Source organism: Bombina bombina, chromosome 2, assembly GCF_027579735.1.
Source record: "Bombina bombina isolate aBomBom1 chromosome 2, aBomBom1.pri, whole genome shotgun sequence".
NCBI lineage: Eukaryota > Metazoa > Chordata > Amphibia > Anura > Bombinatoridae > Bombina > Bombina bombina.
The window spans coordinates 1,428,131,782-1,428,149,083 of record NC_069500.1 but is presented as its reverse complement, the minus strand read 5'-3'; the positions used below and the strand labels follow the sequence as shown (position 1 = coordinate 1,428,149,083).

Genomic DNA, 17,302 nt, shown 5'->3' with positions numbered 1-17,302 from the left:
GCGCAAAAGAGATGGGGGAGAGAGAGCACAAAAGAGATGGAGGAGAGAGAGAGCGCAAAAGAGAGGGGGAGAGAGAAAGCGCAAAAGAGTGGAGGGAGAGAGCACAAAAGAGAGGGGGGGAGAGAGCAAAAGAGGTGGGGGGAGAGAGCGCAAAAGAGGGAGGAGAGAGAGAGCACAAAAGAGAGGGGGGGAAGAGCACAAAAGAGAGGGGGAGAGAGCGCAAAAAAAGAGAGGGGGGAAGAGGGCGCAAAAGAGAGGGGGGAGAGAGAGCGCAAAAGAGATGGGGAAAGAAAGCGCAAAAGAGAGGGGGGAGAGATAGCAAAAGAGAGGGGGAGAGAGAGAGAGCGCAAAAGAGATGGGGGAGAGAGAGCGCAAAAGAGATGGAGGAGAGAGAGAGCACAAAAGAGAGGGGGAGAGAGAGAGCGCAAAAGAGATGGGGGAGAGAAAGAGCACAAAAGAGAGCGGGAGAGAGAGCGCAAAAGAGAGGGGAGAGAGAGAGTGCAAAAGAGAGGGGGAGGGAGTGCAAAAGAGAGGGGGGAGAGAGATAGCTCAAAAGAGAGGGGGGAGAGAGAGAGCTCAAAAGAGAGGGGGGAGAGAGAGAGAACAAAAGAGAGGGGGAGGGAGAGAGCAAGGGGTTTGACTGCTGTACTGCAAAAAATGGCCCGTGTGAACGGGCTTTAGGACTAGTTACATATAATATACTCATAAAAACATTTATAAAAACAAATGAAGATCGTAATCTGTAACGATTGAGGAAAAGTTCAAAGGTGGATCTCAACTGCAGAGTAAATAATTCTTTGGTTTGCATCACGAGATTATTATGAAAATATTAATCCAAAGATGCTTTAAGTGAATTGATAGAAATAGAGCAATATATCAATTTAGCAAACACAAATAAGAAAATTTGTTAAAACAGGAACAGAGAGAAGCAGGCACTACATCAAGGTATCCATAAAACTGAAATCCTCTATTAGAGCAAGGTTAAAAAAGTTAACAGCTACATCCGCTGTATATCACGCATAAAGGTACAAAGTACAAGGCAGGAGTATGTGAGACACATAGGCTGTCTGACTAGTTTCGAGTCCCACAGGACTCTTATTCATATACATGTAGAGGAAATCGAGTGGCCAGTACTTAAAGGGGAGACTTGAATTTGATAGGCTGCTGTCTTGTTCAAATTGATTTAGCAGCCAAATCTCAATTAACCCCTGAATGTCCAGGTCACTCATTTGTTAGTCCTAAACATAATGATAAAAACAAAGTAAAGAATCTCTCAGTAACATAGTGTTTATGTATAAAAAAAAATTGATAATCTCACTTAGGAAACATATTAGGTGAAGTTACACTTAGACAAAACTGAATTTGAATAAATTTAGATGTTATTAAACCTTGAAACCACATTAAACATTACAGAATAGAGTTAGCATTGTGAACCTTTCTTCCCAAGTTTCATACATTAATTTGTTTCAAGAAACTATAGATGTAAATGTATGTATTAGTGGTAAAGGTATGATGATAGTGACTCTATTTGTTGTGAATAATTGGCACTTATGTTTTAGGTGTCAATGAAGAAATTTATGTCACATTCCCGGTTCATCCCCCAGGGAGAGCGTGTTTGTAATTTCAACATCCAGAATAATTCTTTCTTTTCCAGACATTTATATTTATTCCCACCTCTTATGGGCATAATGACAGTGTCAATTATTTTAATGCTCATGTTGGCTTCATTGGTGAAATGAAAACCATTGAAGTGGTTAGCTACCACAGAATCCTTATTATAATTTCTTGTGTCTCTAGTATGTTCGTTAAACCGCTTTCTAGCTTCCCTAGAGGTTTGACCTGTATACTGCGATTTACATAGGTTGCAGGTGAGAAGGTACACCACAAAAGTGGCACTGCAATTTGCATAAAAATCTATGGTGAATTATTTTCCTGTGCTAGTACTAGTGAACAGATTTCCTTCCTGGATTATGTGCACACATGTTGCAATTTCGTCTTCCACATTTGTAATTCCCCTTATGTGTTAACCAATCTTGCTTTTTTTCTTTTGTTCTCATAACTAAGCTGGGGGATATGGCTTGGCCTAATGTTTTAGATTTTTTAGGAACATATTTAATGTTGTAAAAAAATATTATCCAATGCTCGTCCATGGTAAGAGATAAAGTCACTCAGAATCCAGAGGTAAAAATGATAAAAAATAATCTTTATTGTGAATACTCCAAGGGATAAAACATGTACAAAAACGATCTCAGCTAAGAGAACAGTTAGTGAAGTCTGACCGGTTTCGGCTCAACATGGCCGTAGTCATAGACACATAACAGGTGTTCAGAGAGAGCACCTGATATACCTGTTAACCACTCCCCAAATGGGAGTGGTATAAAAAACATGATTAAAAACAAACTGATTACTCAAAGCTGTTGAGAAGAGGGATACAGAATGTATATATATACAAAAACTTACAATGGGTATTAGACATATAGAACTAGGAACTTTAACAATAATGTAACTATAGCAGATAAGCTAAATAGTCATAAGGTGATAATGCAAAAACACCATTTACACTTTTGTGCATATATGTTTAAATATACATATAAGTTAGATTACATTGAATAGGCAAGAAACCACACAAGGTGGAGAAAGGACCTACTGCAAACACTGGGAAAATAATGATAATCTTACTATTAATATAGGGGAATAAAGGGAAATGTTGATATTAACATGAATATAAGCTAAACCATATCCCTGTATTAACCAATAATTCAAGGACCTGTACCTCAAACCCAGATTACCACAGGTGAGCTGCCAGTTATCTATATTTATGTTCTCATTCTAATAGAGGCATGTAAGACTCCATGAACTCACGTTTTAAATGAGTAAAGACATAGAGTAAAGCACTATCTATGCCAGTAGTTTATGATGTCAAATACGGAGTTAAAACCCCCAGGTACCAGGCTACCGAGCCTGTGTATCCAATAAATCTCCTGTCTGGAGAGGATATGAAATTTATCACCCCCCCCAGGTGGTCTAGATACTAACTCAATAGCCTGCCACCTGAGGGTTCCAACATCTCCCAAATGAACATCCAAGAAGTGTCTGGATAAAGCTGAAACAGGTTTCTTGCCTATTCAATGTAATCTAACTTATATGTATATTTAAACATATATGCACAAAAGTGTAAATGGTGTTTTTGCATTATCACCTTATGACTATTTAGCTTATCTGCTATAGTTACATTATTGTTAAAGTTCCTAGTTCTATATTTCTAATACCCATTGTAAGTTTTTGTATATATATACATTCTGTATCCCTCTTCTCAACAGCTTTGAGTAATCAGTTTGTTTTTAATCATGTTTTTTATACCACTCCCATTTGGGGAGTGGTTAACAGGTATATCAGGTGCTCTCTCTGAACACCTGTTATGTGTCTATGACTATGGCCATGTTGAGCCGAAACCGGTCAGACTTCACTAACTGTTCTCTTAGCTGAGATCGTTTTTGTACATGTTTTATCCCTTGGAGTATTCACAATAAAGATTATTTTTTATCATTTTTACCTCTGGATTCTGAGTGACTTTATCTCTTATCGTGGACGAGCATTGGATAATATTTTTTTACACAATTTATTGTGGAATACTGGGATTCCACTTCCGTAAGCACGTCCTGGCTGACACGGGCTCCAGCTGACCCTGATGACTACGCTGCGTTGGAGGAGGCGTGTGCAGTAGTGAGAGGCTGAGCAGTGTTTCCCGGAATCAAACTACAGGGATTGTACCCGGCTTTTCTGAATACAGCATTTCCTAGCAAACTGTGGATTCTTGGCACTGTGAGTACATATACATGCATGGCAACGTGTCTACATAACTGTTTGTTTGGCCTGACTTTATATATTTTTCTCCGGAAATAAGGTACTTTTTACTTGGCTCTGAGCTATATTGCTGTTGCTGATACAGTAGCTGTCAGGTTGGGACTGGGAGAATATCTCTAAACAGTTGGGCCATTTCAATGTGTATGCGGTTAACACTTTCTGGTTCTGAGTATCCAGTTGGATTTAAAGCCTTACCATTGCTGCAACTGTCTTTCTTGGATACGCTACTATGCCTGCATGTTAAGACCAGTGCTGCAACTAAGGAGAAATACGCTGTTTTGTTTCTTGGGGACTGTATTTAAAACATATATCTTCTTTCTACAACACTGCATGTCGCGAAGGTGACAGCCTCCCTTAGCACACAGAATAATCCTGAACTTTGCTACGTTTGGCAACGTATGTTGCTCACTTTTTGATCATATTTAATGTTATTGATGAAAGGTTTTAATATGACATCTCCTGAAAGAATATGGGAATGTTTTTTTAGGATTTTTACAATTTCATTATATTGTTTAGAGTATGCCGTAGTGAAAACTATGGCATCCTTAAAACTGGTATCTTTTCTCTTATTATTATTCTGTGTTTTGGAAGCTCTGTTGTAATTTTTAATTTCTTTTCGACATTTTTCTAAACTGTTGGCATTGTAGCCTCTGCAGATCAATCTATTTTTGAGATCCAATGATTGTGTTTCATATATTTGATCAGACTTAGTGTTTCTCCGTATTCTGATAAATTGACTGCGTGGTATCGCTTTAACCACATGCATGGGATGTTGGGACGTGGCGGATAAAATAGTGTTACCCGCTGTCTCTTTACGAAAAGTACTAGTGACAATACAATTGCCACTAATTTCTAACGTAAGATCTAAATAACTGACACTGTTAGTGCTGAACATTCCTGTAAATTTTAGATTAAATGAATTTACATTAATATATTCCATAAATTTGTCAAATTCTGCTACATCCAGTAATTTGTTAAATTCTGCTACATCCAGTGTTTTTTTTTACAATGACCAACAGGTCATCAATGTAACGAATATATAATAGGATGTCTTCAAGCCAGGGATTGTGTATGCTGTAACCAGGAGACATACAAGTTTGCAAATGCGGGGGCAAACTTTGCCCCCATGGCAGTGCCACATATTTGGTTATAAAAACATCCATCAAACAAATAATAGTTATGTGAGAGTAGGAATCTTAACACATCTCCTACATATTGTTTGGTGTAGATATTTAAATCCTTCTCTCTCTGTAGAAAGAATTCTACTGCTTGTACCCCTAGATCTTGAGGGATGCAAGTGTAAAGTGAACACACATCAATTACTGCCCATGAATAACTATCCTTCCAATTAACAGTGTCCATGATTTTAATGAGTTGGGCACTGTCTTTTAGATAGGAGAGCTGTTTCTTCGCAATGGGTTGTAGTATATCATCCAACCATGCCCCCAAAGGTTCAAACAAGGACCCCACCCCTGAGACAATGGGTCTCCCTGGGGGGGAAATTGGGTCCTTGTGAACCTTGGGGACATGGTAGAAGATGGGAGGGAGAGGATAGTCAGGTACTAAATTGGAGATGTATTTTTCCCCAAAGACCCCCAAAGTTACACCTTCCATCACAATGGATTGTAATTTCTTTTTGTATACAAAGATAGGATTGCCTGGAAGTTTTTTATATACCTCTGTATGGTTAAGTTGTTTCAAAGCTTCATCAAAGTAAGCTTCTTTATCTTGGATAACAATGCTGCCGCCCTTATCTGCATTTTTTTTTTTTTTTTTTTTTAATAATTTTTTATTGAGGTTTTTGGAAACATTGGTAACAGTAAATGAACAGACATCAATGTACAAATGCACAATTGTAAGTACTGGTCAAACTGAAAAAAGCAGCATTACAACAGATAATACAGGTCAATTAAGCGTAGATAATTACCACAGAGGAAAACAATTATCATCACAGAGGTGATACTAATCACAAAAAATTAGAGCACCTTTTAAGTTATTTGGATGTCCTTCCCGCTGCTAATAGTGTTACTTATCAATACTGCGGGTAGGAAAGTATTAGTATCATTTGATAAGGCTACATAGTGCGTATATATAGGAAGTGGTAATCTATGGTAGAGATTAGATAATGTAGGTGTCTGAAAATGGAACCTCATTTTTCTTGTTTATAATAGTAATGATTCCCTGTTTAGACTAGTGGTCACTTTTGGACCTGAAAAATCTAATGAGGCATAGTGAGGGAAATTGTTTTTTGCATGGCCACTTGTGGGCCTTAGTAGTGGTTGTGGGTAGGGGAAACAGCGGACAAGAGCCACTCTAGAATGATAAAGGGAAGGGAATGGGGGGGGGCGTGTCTAGTTAACAGTGTCTAACAATCTAAATGTAAGTGAAAATATTGTGGGCCACAGTGGAATAGTTATGTAAAGTCCATTCCTCTTAGGACCTCTAAGGTCATTCTCAAGTCAAACCTATGGTGGACAAACTAAAGGAGGGGTAGTATTTACAGCGGTCACTCCTGAGCCAAGGAAGTATTAATGGGTGATAGGGTGTGGGAGTGGTTGAGTGAGATATATGGCATAACGAATACAGAGCTCTCTAATTAGGCAATGATAGGCATTTAATAAATATAGAGACATATATATTGGTAAAGATATTTAGTGCTTGTTACCCACCAGGAATAACAGTGTGTAGAATATAAGGACATACCTGTGGTCTAAATAACTCTATTGAATTCAAAGCAATAAGACAAGGAAATATTTGAATAAGTATGCTTGCAAGAACAAGGGTATATGATAGTTACCAAACTTCTCTTGCCTAGGGTAATTAATACTCTTATCTAATTTAGGTTCTACGTTAAAAACATAGACAATAAGTGAATTTGCGGGATTAGTTGCTCTGTAGTAGTTAGAAGTACTGTGGGTATGTAATCTAAGGTAGATCAATGCAGAACAGTATATCTATGCAACACATATTACAAAGGACCTAAGGTAAGGGATAGGGAATGGACTATTTTTAGAGGTGCTCAAGAAGAGGTCGTCCTATAAGCCAAATGAAGGGATAACTATGAGTAAGGTTTATGAGGAGTGGGGAGCTATTTGGTGTATGGTAAAAGGGGCCAGGAGTGAGTAATATTACATTAAGAAGGGCTATCCTGCATAATGGTAGACTAAAAGCCTAATGGTGGGATTGAGTACTACCGAAGCTCTCTGTCTACTAGTGCCTATGATAGAATGGCTTGAAATGGGTTTCAAATGAGATAGTGTGAGATGAAATCTGTCCATATATTGGACACTAAAGAGCAAATGATGGACCTCTGACACATAGTGTGGTGATTAGATCGTGATACATGGTCATTGTACTTATCCTCATTGTCCCAATAAGGTATTTCTGGTTACCATAAACAGGTATTACTTATAAGCATCCATAGGAGTGTCTTAACATATATATATATATAGTAGGTATCTCATTGCATATACTAAGTAGATACACTGGGTCAGGGTTAGTGTTGGAGTATAGTAAGGATCTCATATGATATCACAGACCCTGTAAGAGAATTATGAATGTGCAGGCAATAAAAGCATGAAGGAAAGGCTAACAACAAAACCAGTATGTCAGGTATTAAGTTATGGGAAAACAACTTATTTGCATGTCCGCATTGCGAAACACTATATACTTCTTAAATTTGTAAGTTTTACAACAAGTTTAAAAACCTCAAGATCAGGCAAGGTATACAACTACCCTTTCTGCTTACTATTACATAGACAATGAAATTAGCCGAGAAAAAGTAGTCCAGATAATAAGCTAGGTACGCTTATTCAGTGAAGTGAGGGTTGGATATCCAGTCCAGCATATATTCTGAGCGTAGAGGATCATATAAGCTCTAGGGTTAACGACTGAAAATTTGTTTGTAAATAGAGATCATGCTATATATATATAAAACTTCAAGCCTATAACATATTTTAGCATATATTAGAAAGAGGTTAACCCTTGCATTATGGCTTAGACAGAGCAGTAAAATATAAGAGGGTTACTCTTCTAGATTGTTTATTGAGGAGGTTTCATGTGGCTGGGGTGTAAGATGCTTCCTGCATGTGTGGCGTGATAGAAGTATAGAGTTGCTAATATTACTGGTATGTGAGGCCTCTGCTATACCCATAAGTATCAAAAAGAGAAATCAGAGCTTCCATGTTTTATGAAATATATCATATTATTATGCCATAAAGAATCCTAGCTGTGTATAAATATAATAGCTAAATGAGCAGAGATTAAATTGCCACCTTACCAAAAATGTAAAAATGTTAGGTAAACATTCTCATATGTAGAAACAATTAGCTCCCGACAGAAAAATAACATGCAATAGATATAACAAAACAAGAACCTAGAAGTAAGTAGGGACCCTCATGGCTTAGCAACTTCCCAATCTCTGGAGCCATGTTATTAGGGTAATACAATCGTCTATCTCACCCAATTCCAGTTCTAGTGTGGCGACTTAGGAGGAGACTACAGTCAGGCTGTAACACTGGATCGCTTGGAGCGAAGATCGCACCAGATGGCTGTAGTTCTAGACCACATGGTGTGTAGGCCACACTAAGTGCCTTGTTAGATCTGGGCCATAGTAGGAGTCCTGTTGGGGTCTCATTGTTGTGGCCGTTCCGGAGGAGGTCAGAACCCACTTCTCTCGCAGCTGTCAGATGTCCGGTCAGGGTAGTAGCTGTTGTCGGTAAGTTCCTCTGATCCCCTGCTGCGCTCTCGATAATAGGATTGTTCATCTGCTCACTTCCGATCTGTGCTGGACAGGCTAGGAACTCTATGTGTAACAGGGAGTCATCCGCAGGCACTCGCACAGGGTCAAGCAATATTATGGGAACCCGGTCCCTGCATGGAAGACAGTTTGCAGAACAGTCTGTATCACATACGGGTCTATTTTGTGGGAGGCTACAGGCTTCTCGTAAAGAGCTCCATTCTTCCTTAAAAATGTCCCGTAGATTGCAGAAGTAGGTATCCATCTTCACTTCAAATTCAAGTAACATGAGACTGACCGTAGTCTCCATTTTGTCTCCTCCTCTATGAAGATGCGTAGGTCCGTTTGTCTTGATAAGTTACGAAGCCCACTAGGTATAGCTATATTTCTGCTTCACATCTGCAGAATTTAATAGGATATAGCTGAGCTCCCGGGCAAACCAGGGGAGAGGTTAGAGATAGCTTGATAATGGCTCGCAGCTTGCTTCTTCCGAAATGGCAGTTTTAAAGCTCCTTTTGAAATATAAGTATCTTCAATGAATCCGTCTTTGGCTTCTGAATCACAAGATATATGATGACTATATAGATTCAAGGGTTATCTTAAGATATATTACGGATTAGTTTGAGAGATGTAAAGAGCTCTTAAATGCGCTGCCAGCCATGTTCGATGCTTGGACACGCCCCCTTATCTGCATTTTTAATGACAATGTTAGTATTGTCTTGGAGAGATTTTAATGCCTGTTTTTCTTTGTAAGACAGATTATGGGTGGCAGCATTGGTATCATTTCTTTTCTCTAATTTAAATATGTCCTCTTGGACCAATTTTTTATATGAATTAATAATAGCCCCTCTATATTGTGTTGGGTAAAAATCCGATTTTGTGCTCCTTGGATGAACAAGCTTATTAGGTAAAGGAATCTCATGGTCACCACTAAAAAGATCAGTTAATGTGACCAAAGCCTGTGCATCCTCAAAAGGCAAGATAGGATTTTCACTGTTAGATTGTGATAAAGTAGTTTCTACAATAGGAGCCTCTTTGTATTTTCAGGATTTGTTAAAGCAAAAAATCTTTTTAAAGCTAACTTCCAAGTAATGTGTTAAAACAAGAAAAATTACCAGAAGGTGCAAAACGTAAGCCTTTAGATAAAACCTGAAACTCCTCCTTTTTGAGGACATATTTAGATAGATTCACAACACAAGAAAATTTGTTACTATATATAGTATCAAATAGGTATTAGACACAAATTAGTGCTTACACAGCAAGAAAGGAGTCTGAATCTTTGGATATATTGGCCTCTAGTTATTAAGGTCTGGCGGACCTGATCTGACACTGCGGATCAGGTCCGCCAGACCTCGCTGAATACGGCGAGCAATACGCTCGCCGTATTCAGCATTGCGCCAGCAGCTCACAAGAGCTGCTGGTGCAACGCCGCCCCCTGCAGACTCGCGTAAATTTCCGGCGATGACTGTCCGCCTGCTCAGAGCAGGCGGACAGGTTATGGAGCAGCGGTCTTTGTGACTGCTGCTTCATAACTGCTGTTTCTGGCTAGTCTGAAGACTCGCCAGAAACAGAGGCCATCAAGCTCCTTACAGAGCTTGATAACTAGAGGCCATTATCTCTTCCTGACAGAACCCAAGTGAATCAGGAGAGAGGATTCAGGTTAGTTGTTGAAATGACAAAACCTCAATAACGGGTATTCACTTGTAGTTCATATCAGTTAGAAATGATCCGCAAGAGTGGGAGAGTGAGAGGTTCGTCACAGGTGGGTGTGTCCCACTCCAGTAACGGAGTAAAGCAAACAAAGTCACGTAAGTAAACAGGCTTTAATAAATATGAATTCAGGTAGAATTGTGGTAAACAACTAAATAGGAAGTCTGTACCTGATTACAGTTGACCCTGAACTCAGCAGGGCAGAGTGGCGGTTGTGTGAGAGTGGTGCGGTATGACTCTGAAACTGCTCAGCGATTCCCCAGAGGTTTATTGATCACGCAGGATCAGGAATTGTAGGATAAATCTTCAGAGGAACAATAACGTTTAAACAAGTTCTAATCCAAATATGCTTCAATAAGCTAAGGATAAATCTCTAACAGGAAGAGGAGTAACTGGCTCATCACAATGTTACAATCACATTAACTAAGCACCTGCGTGACATCAGAGAGCAGGTTAAATAGAGGAAGTAGGCAGGTTTAAAGAGACAGAAGTCAATTAGGATGCTGTATGAGGAAGGAGTTAGAGAGATTCCTGACATGACACCACCTTCAGGCAAGCCGTTCCACAGTTTGTATTCTAGGTCGGCGAGGATACCTTCTGTGAAATCGTGAAATGAGTATTGGAGCGTTAATATGAGAACAAGGTTCCCAGGTATCAATAAGGTATTGTAGTTCTACATCAAATACTCAGAAATCTAGTAAATCTTGAACCTCATAAACATCAGTGTCCAAAAGTGTAGGTGATGGTGGTAACACAATCTTAGGCCTAGATTTAGAGTTCGGCGGTAGCCGTCAAAACCAGCGTTAGAGGCTCCTAACGCTGGTTTTGGGCGCCCGCTGGTATTTGGAGTCAGTGATTAAAGGGTCTAACGCTCACTTTTCAGCCGCGACTTTTCCATACCGCAGATCCCCCTACGCCATTTGCGTATCCTATCTTTTCAATGGGATCTTTCTAACGCCGGTATTTAGAGTCGTTTCTGCAGTGAGCGTTAGAGCTCTAACGACAAGATTCCAGCCGCCTGAAAATAGCAGGAGTTAAGAGCTTTCTGGCTAACGCCGGTTTATAAAGCTCTTAACTACTGTACCCTAAAGTACACTAACACCCATAAACTACCTATGTACCCCTAAACCGAGGTCCCCCCACACCGCCGCCACTCGATTAAAATTTTTAACCCCTAATCTGCCGACCGCCACCTACGTTATATTTATGTACCCCTAATCTGCTGCCCCTAACCCCGCCGACCCCTGTATTATATTTATTCACCCCTAACCTGCCCCCCACAACGTCGCCGCCAGCTACTTACAATAATTAACCCCTAATCTTCCGACCGCAAATCGCCGCCACCTACGTTATCCCTATGTACCCCTAATCTGCTGCCCCTAACACCGCCGACCCCTATATTATATTTATTAACCCCTAATCTGCCCCCCTCAACGTCGCCGACACCTGCCTACACTTATTAACCCCTAATCTGCCGAGCGGACCTGAGCGCTACTATAATAAAGTTATTAACCCCTAATCCGCCTCACTAACCCTATCATAAATAGTATTAACCCCTAATCTGCCCTCCCTAACATCGCCGACACCTACCTTCAATTATTAACCCCTAAACTTCCGATCGGAGCTCACCGCTATTCTAATAAATGGATTAACCCCTAAAGCTAAGTCTAACCCTAACACTAACACCCCCCTAAGTTAAATATAATTTTTATCTAACGAAATAAATTAACTCTTATTAAATAACTTATTCCTATTTAAAGCTAAATACTTACCTGTAAAATAAATCCTAATATAGCTACAATATAAATTATAATTATATTATAGCTATTTTAGGATTAATATTTATTTTACAGGCAACTTTGTAATTATTTTAACCAGGTACAATAGCTATTAAATAGTTAAGAACTATTTAATAGTTACCTAGTTAAAATAATAACAAATTTACCTGTAAAATAAATCCTAACCTAAGTTATAATTAAACCTAACACTACCCTATCAATAAAATAATTAAATAAACTACCTACAATTACCTACAATTAACCTAACACTACACTATCAATAAATTAATTAAACACAATTGCTACAAATAAATACAATTAAATAAACTAGCTAAAGTACAAAAAATAAAAAAGAACTAAGTTACAGAAAATAAAAAAATATTTACAAACATAAGAAAAATATTACAACAATTTTAAACTAATTACACCTACTCTAAGCCCCCTAATAAAATAACAAAGCCCCCCAAAATAAAAAATTCCCTACCCTATTCTAAATTAAAAAGGTTACAAGCTCTTTTACCTTACCAGCCCTGAACAGGGCCCTTTGCGGGGCATGCCCCAAGAATTTCAGCTCTTTTGCCTGTAAAAGAATAAATACAATACCCCCCCAACATTACAACCCACCACCCACATACCCCTAATCTAACCCAAACCCCCCTTAAATAAACCTAACACTAAGCCCCTGAAGATCTTCCTACCTTGTCTTCACCATCCAGGTATCACCGATCCGTCCTGGCTCCAAGATCTTCATCCAACCCAAGCGGGGGTTGGCGATCCATAATCTGGTGCTCCAAAGTCTTCCTCCTATCCGGCAAGAAGAGGACATCCGGACCGGCAAACATCTTCTCCAAGCGGCATCTTCGATCTTCTTCCATCCGGTGCGGAGCGGGTCCATCTTGAAGCAGGCGACGCGGATCCATCCTCTTCTTCCGATGTCTCCCGACTAATGACGGTTCCTTTAAGGGACGTCATCCAAGATGGCGTCCCTCGAATTCCGATTGGCTGATAGGATTCTATCAGCCAATCGGAATTAAGGTAGGAATTTTCTGATTGGCTGATGGAATCAGCCAATCAGAATCAAGTTCAATCCGATTGGCTGATCCAATCAGCCAATCAGATTGAGCTCGCATTCTATTGGCTGTTCCGATCAGCCAATAGAATGCGAGCTCAATCTGATTGGCTGATGGGATCGGCCAATCGGATTGAACTTGATTCTGATTGGCTGATGGAATCAGCCAATCAGAAAATTCCTACCTTAATTCCGATTGGCTGATAGAATCCTATCAGCCAATCAGAATTCGAGGGACGCCATCTTGGATGACGTCCCTTAAAGGAACCGTCATTAGTCGGGAGACATCGGAAGAAGAGGATGGATCCGCGTCGCCTGCTTCAAGATGGACCCGCTCCGCACCGGATGGAAGAAGATCGAAGATGCCGCTTGGAGAAGATGTTTGCCGGTCCGGATGTCCTCTTCTTGCCGGATAGGAGGAAGACTTTGGAGCACCGGATTATGGATCGCCAACCCCCGCTTGGGTTGGATGAAGATCTTGGAGCCAGGACGGATCGGTGATACCTGGATGGTGAAGACAAGGTAGGAAGATCTTCAGGGGCTTAGTGTTAGGTTTATTTAAGGGGGGTGTGGGTTAGATTAGGGGTATGTGGGTGGTGGGTTGTAATGTTGGGGGGGGGGGTATTGTATTTATTCTTTTACAGGCAAAAGAGCTGAAATTCTTGGGGCATGTCCCGCAAAGGGCCCTGTTCAGGGCTGGTAAGGTAAAAGAGCTTGTAACCTTTTTAATTTAGAATAGGGTAGGGAATTTTTTATTTTGGGGGGCTTTGTTATTTTATTAGGGGGCTTAGAGTAGGTGTAATTAGTTTAAAATTGTTGTAATATTTTTCTTATGTTTGTAAATATTTTTTATTTTCTGTAACTTAGTTCTTTTTTATTTTTTGTACTTTAGCTAGTTTATTTAATTGTATTTATTTGTAGCAATTGTGTTTAATTAATTTATTGATAGTGTAGTGTTAGGTTAATTGTAGGTAATTGTAGGTAGTTTATTTAATTATTTTATTGATAGGGTAGTGTTAGGTTTAATTATAACTTAGGTTAGGATTTATTTTACAGGTAAATTTGTTATTATTTTAACTAGGTAACTATTAAATAGTTCTTAACTATTTAATAGCTATTGTACCTGGTTAAAATAATTACAAAGTTGCCTGTAAAATAAATATTAATCCTAAAATAGCTATAATATAATTATAATTTATATTGTAGCTATATTAGGATTTATTTTACAGGTAAGTATTTAGCTTTAAATAGGAATAAGTTATTTAATAAGAGTTAATTTATTTCGTTAGATAAAAAATATATTTAACTTAGGGGGGTGTTAGTGTTAGGGTTAGACTTAGCTTTAGGGGTTAATCCATTTATTAGAATAGCGGTGAGCTCCGATCGGAAGTTTAGGGGTTAATAATTGAAGGTAGGTGTCGGCGATGTTAGGGAGGGCAGATTAGGGGTTAATACTATTTATGATAGGGTTAGTGAGGCGGATTAGGGGTTAATAACTTTATTATAGTAGCGCTCAGGTCCGCTCGGCAGATTAGGGGTTAATAAGTGTAGGTAGGTGTCGGCGACATTGTGGGGGGCAGATTAGGGGTTAATAAATATAACATAGGGGTTGGCGATGTTAGGGCAGCAGATTAGGGGTACATAGGGATAACGTAGGTGGCGGCGTTTTACGGAGCGGCAGATTAGGGGTTAAAAGTGTAATGCAGGGGTCAGCGATAGCGTGGGCGGCAGATTAGGGGTTAATAAGTGTAAGGTTAGGGGTGTTTAGACTCGGGGTACATGTTAGAGTGTTAGGTGCAGACGTAGGAAGTGTTTCCCCATAGGAAACAATGGGGCTGCGTTAGGAGTTGAACGCTGCTTTTTTGCAGGTGTTAGGTTTTTTTTCAGCTCAAACAGCCCCATTGTTTCCTATGGGAGAATCGTGCACGAGCACGTTTTTGATGCCGGCCGCGTCCGTAAGCAGCTCTGGTATCGAGAGTTGCATTTGCGGTAAAAATGCTCTACGCTCCTTTTTTGGAGCCTAACGCAGCATTTGTTTGAACTCTCGATACCAGAGTTAAATTTATGGTGCGGCCAGAAAAAAACCCGCGGAGCGTTAACAGCCCTTTTACCGCCGAACTCTAAATCTAGGCCTTAGTGAGTACTGAGTCAGAAGCTGGTTTTAGCAAAGACACGTGAAATGCGGGATGAATCTTAAGTGATAGAGGTAGTTGAAGGGAGACAGCATTAAGGTTAATAAGATGTGTAATTTGGATTGGACCGATGAATAAGCTAGCTAATTTTTTGCTGGGTATTTGTAATTTGAGGTTTTTAGTCAAAAGCCACACCTTGTCACCAACAGTATATTGAGGGTGTGACCTCCTGCGAAGATCATAATATTTCTTCTGGGTACTCTGAGCTAGTTGAAGATTCTTTTTTAGAAAGTGGAAATTTTCCGTTAACTTGTCTGCTAATTCATTGACACTAGGGCAAGGAGAGGTTTCTGTAGTCAGAAGAGACATCTTTGGATGATAGGCAAAATTGGTAAACAATGGAGTTATATTAGATAAGGAATTGAGGGTCTTATTATAGGCAAATTCAGCCATAGATAGGTAATCCATCCAGTTGTTTTGATGATAAGCACAGTAACACTTCAGATACTGTTCCAACCATTGGTTTAACTGTTCCGATTGCCCATTAGTTTGCGGGTGGTAGGCAGTACTGAAGCGATGGTCGAGTTGCATCTTAACACAGAGATGGTTCCAAAAGCGAGAGGTAAATTGGCTACCTCTGTCGGTGGTAAGTATACACAGAATTATATGTTTTTTTACAACATGATCTAGAAAGAGTTGAGCCGTCTCAGCAGAGGATGGGAGTTTGTAAAACGGAATAAAATGGGCCTTCTTAGTGAGTAAGTCAATCACAACCAATATAGTATTTTTTCCTGATGACAATGGAAGTTTAACAATAAAATCCATACCCAAGTGAGTCCAAGTTTTTTTTGGAAATTGAATCGGCATGAGTAGGCCGTATGGAGGTTTCTTTTCAGATTTGGACGTAATACAAGTGATAAGACATTGTATGTAAACTCATATGTCGTTGATCGTTTTTGGCCACCAATAATCCCTCACAACTAATTTTTTTGTCCTACTATAACCTGGATGTCCAGCCATGGGAGAATCATGGTGCTGTTTAATTATTTCTGTTCTGAGTTCTTCAGGAACATAAAGCTTGTTTCCGAAATAATAGAGACCATTAGATTTTTTTTTAAATTGTTTGAAGGGAGATGTTTGTTATCTTTTCGGACTTTTGAGGTGAAGTCTGTCATCAACCCCAGGAAATTTTCATGTGGGATGATAGAATCAGTAGTTTGAGTAATTGCAGGTCTCTGGTCTCTACGAGATAATGCATCAGCCTTTCCATTTTTGGAGGCTGGCCTGTAGATTTGATAATTGAATCTACTGAAACATAAGCTCCAGCGTACTTGTCTAGCAGACAGCGTTTTATTCTTTTGAAGGTATTAAACGTTTCTATGATCCGTGTAGATGATAATAGGTAGTTGTGTTCCCTCCAGTAGATGTCTTCATGGTCAAAAGATCTTTTAATTGCTAGTAACTCATTTTCCCCTATAGGGTAGTTCATCTCGGGTGGAGACATTACCTTGGAGAAATAATCTACCGGATGTAATGGGTCAGTGAGACTTTTTCTTTGGGAGAGTACAGCACCTAATGCGTAGTCCGAGGAGTCCACTTCTAGGAAATACTGCAAAGTAGAATCTGGGAATCAGAGAATATGAGCTGTAGAGAAAGATTATTTCAGGAACTCAAATGCCTGATTAGCCTTAGAATCCCATTAGAATGGAGTTTACAACCAGTTAAAGTAGTAAGTGGTTTAACCATTCTATAAAATCCTTTAATGAACAATCTATAGTAATTGCTGAATCCGAGGAATTGTAATTCCTTTCGATTAGTAGGAATGGGTCAGTTTTTAACTACATCAACCTTATTTTATTGCATTTGGATGTCATTGGGAGTTATAGAGTAATCCAGAAAATATATCTTATCTGTATGAAAAACACTTTTCTGCCTTGGCATATAGTTGGTGGACTTGAAGCCTAGAGAGGACCCACATAACATGTTTAATGTGTTCTTCCAAATTCTCAGA

The 17,302-nt window shown here is 39.4% G+C and overlaps 1 protein-coding gene across 1 annotated transcript in view; it reads left to right on the top strand.

Moving 5' to 3' along the window:
* LOC128647598 (uncharacterized) overlaps window positions 1-17,302 on the top strand; it is a 386,767-nt gene that overhangs the window by 26,091 nt on the left and 343,374 nt on the right. The window lies entirely within an intron of this gene.